Genomic DNA, 8,669 nt, shown 5'->3' on the forward strand with positions numbered 1-8,669 from the left:
CCCCCATCTCTTCCCCCTCTTCCCATAATTCTCTTCTCTCGCTCCACTCGAACAAGTAGCGTAATATAAAAAAGAAACGACGAAGGAGGAAGTATCAATAGCTCAGTATCAGGCTGCTCCTCGCCCTGATGAAGTGAACTGCAAGGTTCACGAAACGTTGGCATTCCAAGAATGGATCTGAATGCGGAGGAAACCCGCGAAACGCAAAATCTTTATATAAAAAGCACCTGTGGAAGTCTCAAGAATATAATCATCACAAAAGTTTAAAAACAATAAAAAACATGTTAAAATATGAATTTTAAGATTATTTAGTTTTTACGATAGTAACCGATGGAATTTCGATTGGTTGTAAACTATGTAGGTTTAGCTTGTAATTCAGTCAAGAAAGACTGTAAAAAAATTTTTTAAAAAGTACTTTGTAGATAAAGCTCTGTACTGTTTCTTTTTTTTTAGAAATATTTAACTTTTCGAAAAATCACTTTTATCGAGTTATTTAAATATTGCGTAATTTTGGGTTCTACATCAGTAAGTATATTATAGCGGTTCTAATTCATTAAAGGGCTAAAGGGGGCGCGAGGCGAGGGAAGGCGCAGAGAAGGTCTTCCCGATCGCCGATACCGCTATTTATAATATATAAACAAAGATTCCGGTTGATGAATTACATATATATGATGTTTCGCTATGAATAAATAGCTTTTTCGTCAACCCATCTCCCCCCCACACTGCCCGTCGCCCTCCCCAAAAATGTGTAGGAACCAAAGGATTGTATGTTAGAAAAAGATAGAGCGCGATGTCGAAGTGCATCGAAGAACGCACGGAAGAAATAAATCAATAGATTAAAAGTACGACATCTTTTTTTTAATTATACAGTTTTTACAATACGTTGTTTTTTACTAGCGAGGCAAAGAATAGGACGAATGGGGAAGTAAAAGAAAGTACATATGTAGTGATGTGAACAAAAATTTGTTATTTATTAGGTGTACAACTTTGCTTCCGCCGTTTTCCTATAGATGGCTTTAGCAGTAAGTGGTGGTCGAAATAAAATAGATCATAGACGTCATACAATAAACTTGGACATCTGTCAACATAACCCCATAGAAACATTAGTCGATTTGTGTCTGCATCATAAAGTTATTCTCGATTGAAAATGTCAGTTTACGAGCCAAATTCTCGTCATTTGCGGGAGGTTTTAATTTTTTGCTTCAATATGAAGAAATCTGCGGCTGAGGCTCATCGCATGCTCTCAAATATTTATGGTGAGGCCGCTATGAAAGAACGTGTCGTGAGAGGTTTCAACGCTTTAAGAACGGTGATTTTGACGTCGAAGACCGGCATAGCGGTGGAAAAGAGAAGGTTTTCGAAGATGCAGAATTGAGGCATTACTTGAGCAAGACTCGTGTCAAAATCAAGAAGAATTGGCACGATTATTGGAAGTGACTCAACAAGCCATTTCAAAACGCCTCAAAGCCATGGGAATGATTCAGAAGCAAGGAAATTGGGTGTCGTACGAATTGAAGCCGAGAGATATTGAACAGCGTTTGTTTGCTTGTGAACAGCTGCTCGAAAGGCAAAGACGGAAGGGATTTCTGCATCGCATTGTGACTGATGAAAAATGGGTTCATTACGATAATCCCAAGCGCAGAAAATCATGGGGAGTTCCCGGCCATGCTTCCACGTCGACGGCCAAACCGAATATTCACGGCTCCAAGGTCATGCTCTGTATTTGGTGGGACCAGCTCGGCGTAGTGTATTATGAACTGTTAAAACAATCACAGGCGATCAGTATCGAACGCAATTGATGCGTTTGAGCCGAGCATTGAAAGACAAACGGCCACAATACAACGAGAGACATGATAAAGTGATTTTGCAGCATGACAATGCTCGACCTCATGTTGCGAAAGTGGTCAAGACATACTTGGAAACGTTGAAATGGGAAGTCCTAGCCCATCCGCCGTATTCTCCAGGCGTTGCTCCCTCTGACTATCACTTGTTTCGATCAATGGCACACGGCCTGGCTGACCAGCACTTCCGGTCTTATGAAGAAGTAAAAAATTGGATCGATTCGTGGATAGCCTCAAAAGATGATCAGTTTTTTCGACGCGGGATTCGTACGCTACCCGAAAGATGGGAGAAAGTAGTGGCCAGCGATGGACAATACTTTGAATCATAAATATATAATCAGTTTTTTACAATAAAACCTCGAATTTCGGAAAAAAAACGGCAGAAGGAATTCCGCGATTGGCAGTGTTCGAATGTGATCGATGATTCGAACATCACTACCAGCGGTTTCTGGAAAAAAGAAAACAAAAAAACTTTTGCTCACTATTCGCTTTTTCAGCAATACAATGCATTAGCACTAGTCACCCTAAATGCGATACCTTATGGCTTATATTTTGATGAAATTGATGACGTTGATGATGAAAATCACATTGGCGACTTTGATGCTTTTTTCCCAGGACATTCCCAATATCTCACTCTTTCCCTGATGGTGGATTTGGCGACCTTGGTGACAAGGGACGGTACTGCTTGCGCTCGATCAATTTTCGACGTATATATTCGTTTACTCGATCCATGTCTTATCGCTTGTAATTGAAGTTTACGATTCAATGAGAAAAGCTTTATATACTATCATATCGCGACGCGTTAAGAGAAGCATGATGCTGTTTTTATAAACATATTAATGAGATATGGAAAATATGAACTAGAACCGCTTGCAATGTTGCCTTATCTATTTTTTTAAAGAAAGTGTGACTCAACAAGCAAAAGAACAAAGAAGTCACAAAACTTCACATAAAATATATAATGGATTATAAGCGCTCAGATCCACAGTTGGTCCTGGAAGACGAACGCAATAAAAATAATGAAGAAGTATGGATAACGATTGGGACATGGACGGTGTAAATATAGACAAGTTGTTTGAAGAAATGAAAGTAGAATTTGAGAATAAAGGAGTACGCGAGTGGTATGAGCGACATGTCATCGAGCCTACGTTGATGTCGCTTGAAAAGTTCTAAGAACGTAACAGCGGGCATTGTCATGTATATTGAATTTGACTATCAAAAATTGTCTAATGAAGAAGTATCCGATAATACTAGAGATGCTAGTGATTTGAGCGAAGACAATATTACGTAGAAAAATTTGTGCAACCTTCGGAAATTGCGTTGAACATTCTTACTAAACACTGTATAATCTACTGTTACTATACAACGAATGGTGCTTTAACCATATGTGCATCATGTATAATTGATTTGTTGAACATTGACATTGAAGGAATATATCTCGTTAGGAAAAACGATACCTGTTCCTTCTATATACTAGACGGCAGATGGTCATGCTTGAATTGCGATGTACTTTGTATTCTCATGCAGCATGTGCCCACTCTGCACACATTAAAAAAATTATTAAGTATTCCGTGGAAGAGTGCGACATGATCTAAAGATTGTAAAGAAAAGATGGAAAATCACGAGCAAGTGGAACGCGAACTGTTGGAGCAGTGCGGCCAGGTCGTTACTCTGGTGAAGTGTTTCGCGTGATTACAACGATACAATGCTGCATTAAATAGCACGAAGAATCTGTCGTGCCAAGCGTACGCGTCTCGCCATTGGATACAGACAATCCGTGATGGCGAGGATCGCGCGACTCTTGGACTGCAATTAAAGCATACATGTTGGTGACGGATACGCGAGTGGCGAGCACGCGAGTGCGACGAAAGATCTCTTGTCTGGAGAAAGATCGACGCCGCATTCGAAAAATCGTTTCTGATCGATGCGGTGATTAACGCAGATTACATCGAGCATTAGCAGTTTTTAGAAAACAGTGGCATTGTAGTGCGACGCTATAGAAAGATACGATAGTGTGAAAGTGAACACCGCGTTCAACGAAGAGTTTGCGACAGAACAACAAATGCGCCATTAAGAATATAAACATTAAGAACATTGAAGTATATCGATACAGTATAGAAGTATACCGATTTGCGCGAGTGATACGAGCGATACGTCATCGAGTCACGCTTGAAGAGTTTCAAGAACGTAACAGCGGATGGGCATTATCACGTATATTGAATTTGATCAACATGAACAAACTAAATTCTGTGCGTACGGGATGCCACATCTAACAATACTTCGTGTTGTTGCCGCTCTGTACCCGATTGAAAAGTATGCGAAGAGTCATCGTATCCGCATTACATGACAGTGTTAAATCTCACGAACATTATGTTTCCAATGACTTTAAAAGACTTTAAATTCCAAAATTCAAACGTTTGATAAACGTGTATAGCATCGAGAATAAACAGCCTTCCTTTATGGCTCATCGGCGACAAGAAGAAGCACATCAACGTACATGCTCTATGTGGAAGATTCACGCGACGACAGTCTCGGCCACTTTGCATGGATCAAAAATCTATTATGTCTCGTGAGATAATGACTCACTAGAATGGAGCACCAGAAGTTTTTCTGCAATCGATAAGTACACATGAAAAATTATAATTTTTTTGAAATGACAATAATAATAGTAATAGTAATAATTTTTGTAGTAATAGTAATTTTTGTAGTAATAATAATAATTTTCTCAGATGTTCTTCATTACTTCAATTCGAGCGAAAAATTGTAGTCGTACGTAATGGATTGCAGAAATAAACAACTGCGCTATCCGAATGCCGAGCGTGGATGACAAGTGGCTCAAATTTGAACCACTGCAATAAAGAGCGCGTCCCATTCATTGTCTACACTGACTTACAGTGCGTCCTACGAAAGACGGAATCCGATAGGAAAGACGCATCGTCATACACGTATCAACGCATGAAATATTTAGTATGGGATACTACATGCGATGTTCATATAACGACACGTTATCAGTGTAACGGTTTTGTCGCAATAAAGATCACATTCACGCGAAAATTCCAAGATTTGGCGCATGACATGAAAAATCTCGTATCCGCTAACATGCCTATGGAATCGAAAGAACAATGGGAGATGTAGCGCGACGCGTTGTTACATCTGCGAGAAATCATTCCAATGCCGGACGACACGCGATCATTGCCACCTCACCGGTATTGTGATCCAGCGCACTTAATAACTTAAATTATAAAAATTCATTATATATTCCGGTTGTTCATAATTTATGGGCTATGACTTTATAATTAAGAAAATTGTTATCGCGTACGAAGAATAAGTAGATGTGCTATCCACAATCAAAGAAAAACATATTTCCTTCATAAAATATAGCACTATTGACATGTTTGAAAAATAAAAATAATTTTCAGAAAAAATGCGTTACATATATAATTAAGATTCTTAAGTACAAGTTCTTAAGTACAAGCCTCGATAAACTTGCAACTCGTTTCTAAGTAGAGACAAATTAAAAATTGTACGTTCCAGATTTTCAAAACTATCGGACGAAGAATTTGAATTGACTGATTCGTAAAGGTGTATTTATGTACGAATACATTAACTGCATTGAAAAATTCCAGGATATGCGTTTATCACCGCGCGAATCATTTTACAATTCATTGACAGGCGATATAATATCCTAAAGCGATTATGCTCACGCCGCGAATATCTGACAGCGATTCTCTATTCAAACGCTCGGCGAGTATAGTGATCTCGTGTGACACTTCGTCATTCTGCTCGCCACTTCGCTCTGATTTCGCTTTCTTGTTCTTCAATTTTTGCGTTCTCTCTTGTGAAAAGTGTTGTCTTTACTTATTAGCTCGCTGCACATTTTTTCATTTTATTAGTCATTGGTGCTTATTGTAACACTTCAGTTTTTTTATCTTCTAATTTTTTACTTTTAACGTTTTCGCGCTGGTCGGCGAGCAGAATGTATTTCTGTGAATGAGTGATCTTTCTACGTTTTCGTTATTTTATTAATGTTTATACTGCGTTAATTGTGTGTTTTTCATTACATTCTTGTAATATTTTATCATTGCGTAATAATTTTTATAGTCACGTCATAATTTTATGTTTAAATCTAGCCATTATATCGTTGTCTATTTGTCATTCGTTTTTCTTCTTTCTGTTTAAAGGACAGGCATGGATATAAATAATTATTTTATTAAATTGCTTCGTGCCTTTGTTGTTCGATTCTACGCATAAACACATTCTCTTGTAGTGTGTTTAATTTCGTATAATTACCATGAGTCAGTCGACGTGTACCAAATGTAAACGTTTTATTTCGCGTAAGCACTCTTGCGCTTTCTGTGGCGCTGACAATGGTTTGCCCCTCTCCGATGATTGCAATCCTGTTGCAACTGGGGGAAGCCGTCGTTGCTTCTGCTGAAGGCTAATGTCTCCTTGGCTGATTGCATCTCGCCACCTTTTCTCTCACCTCTATCTGACGAGAGTGATGAAATGTGGTGTCATTCTTCCCAGGTGTCTTCTGTCTCATTGACTCTTTCTGCAGTTAAGTCCTCCTTATCTATTCTACCTAATCCATCTCTTCTTTTGAACACAGAATTGCTCTTATTAAATAAAGACTTAGTCTTCTAGATCATCTCGAGTCTATTCTGGAAACATTTAATGCTAGGATAGAGTTCAATAGAATGTTACAGCGTCTCATAGATGTTGAGAGTGCGTCGAATCGATTGGCGACGGCGATGGATAATCTATCCGCTGATCTGTTTGTTTGTGAGTGCAAGGCTCATCCTTGAGGAGCGCTTTGCTAGGCTGGAGAAGGAGGTGCATGCTGGTCTTGCGACTTCTGCTGGTGATTCTCATGCCTTGCCGGATGGACTAGTTTTGAGCGCATAATGAGCAGAAAAACCATGAGTTCATTGTATTCGATCTACCAAGAGTCCCTTCAGAGAATTGCATTGAGTCTATAACAAGAGTTTCATTCTCCCTTGATGTCTCGGTGTCTTCATTAGAGATTACGCCGATCTTCAGGATTCCTGACAGGAATTCCTCATCTCTATTTATTGTCAAATTTACGACAATGGCGAGGCGCAATGTAATAATCGCCAGAGCTCATCGGAAGGATTAACCAAATATATTGGATGTTTGCGACTGCTGGCCAGCTGGCTAGGATCTCTATTTACAAGCAGGTTGCAGCTTCTAAGTGACGCACTTTTAGTGAGGCACGTCGACTAGTGGCGGCACATGATGTTAGGCGTGTTTGAATACGTAGGGGGATCACTTTATTTTCGTGTCAAGGATAATACGTCCTCATTTCGTTACACCTCCCCGGATTCACTTCTTTCCGTCCAAGTCCGTTCCCTCTCATCCCGCTCTTCTGTTTGCGCCACTTGCGTTCGGTGATGATCTTGAGTGACTCTCTGTAGATCCGCCTCAATTTTTGGATTTGGAATGGAGTATCTCTTACGACGGCAGACGCGCACGTTTTGCACATATCAATGTTCGCTCGTTCCGCATGTTGCGTTGGTCAGAGACATTATCGCCTTCCATTTCTGTCTGAATGTTTTGGCCGTCGGGGAGATTTGGTTGTGGAATTCGACAAACTCTGGATCTGTCAACATAGATAACTACGTACTCATTCGCTTGGACAGATACACAGGCCGCCGCGAGGGTAGTGTCGCGCTATATATCGATGAATCTCTCCAATTCTCCCCGATCGGCTTGGATATCCCGCCGATGGACTCTTACTAATATTGTTGCTGTGTCTCTCCATCTTGCTCGCGATCATCTGCGTATATCGCCTTCCGGGTGACTTGCATTTTATAGAGTCATGTCTATCCTGTGCATGTATAACCGACGTGATTGTGTGTTTGGGCGATTTCAATATCCATACTTGGTTAAATTGATCATAACGCCAAACTGTACTTACTCGATGTGGCATCGTTGTTTTTTCTTCAATTAATTGATGCTCTTGTCATATCTTACCCTAATTTGGCGGACGGAGACCGAAGATCGCGAACGGGGCTCAGAGAAGAAGGGGAAGCACACGCACACGCGGGAGCCTCGACTCTGATGAGCGATCGTAATGGATCCGGCAGCTGAGATAGATTTACGAATTTTACGCGATTGTTTCCAGGTTCTTTTAGGAGGCACCCTAAGAATTATGTAATATGATCATGAACGGGTTGCCCTCGCCAGTGCGAGCATTGTCGTCCCTTAGAGTTCCTTGGGAAAACCGGGAAGAGTAAGAGAAATAATAACGAAGAAACGATGATTTTACTATTTTTATTTTTAAATCAGAAGCTTCGATATGAGTGACGCGAGGCTTTCCGATGACCTTGATCGGTTTCATGGGGATCCTTATCGAAGACTTCGTGTCCGGCGGAGGAAGGCGATTGACCTTCCGCCATATTCGAGCGATAGGTTCCGTTGTCGGCTCGATTCAATGGGATATATTGAGGGAACCGTGCGAGATAGTGGCTCGAGGAAGACTGATACGGGTTCGAGCATGCTGGGGTCGAAATCGTCATGCTAGTGCAACGTTTTCACTAGCCGCCTTAGTTGGCGTCTTCATCCTCCGCGTCTTGATCTGGGCATCTACGATTGATAAAGAATTTAATGGATGCTCGAGAGAGAGAGAATTATATAGAAAAAAATAATGTAATTGAATAGAAGATGCGGGGTAAGGTGAGATGACTTCATCCTTATATGGCGAAATATTCCTACTCGAGGAAGCACGGAGCTGATTGTGAGAGAAATAGAGAGGAGTGGGCGTCTGAAGGCAAGCGCCAGCGCCCTGAATGAGCAGAGGGGTAACCT

The 8,669-nt window shown here is 40.6% G+C and overlaps 1 pseudogene; it reads right to left on the reverse strand.

The window, feature by feature from the left end:
• Positions 1 to 7,791, reverse strand: part of LOC105624892 — a 48,907-nt pseudogene extending 41,116 nt beyond the window's left edge.
• Between the last annotated feature and the right edge of the window lie 878 nt (positions 7,792 to 8,669).

Source organism: Atta cephalotes (genome assembly GCF_000143395.1).
Source record: "Atta cephalotes unplaced genomic scaffold scaffold00093, whole genome shotgun sequence".
In the NCBI taxonomy this organism is placed as follows: domain Eukaryota; kingdom Metazoa; phylum Arthropoda; class Insecta; order Hymenoptera; family Formicidae; genus Atta; species Atta cephalotes.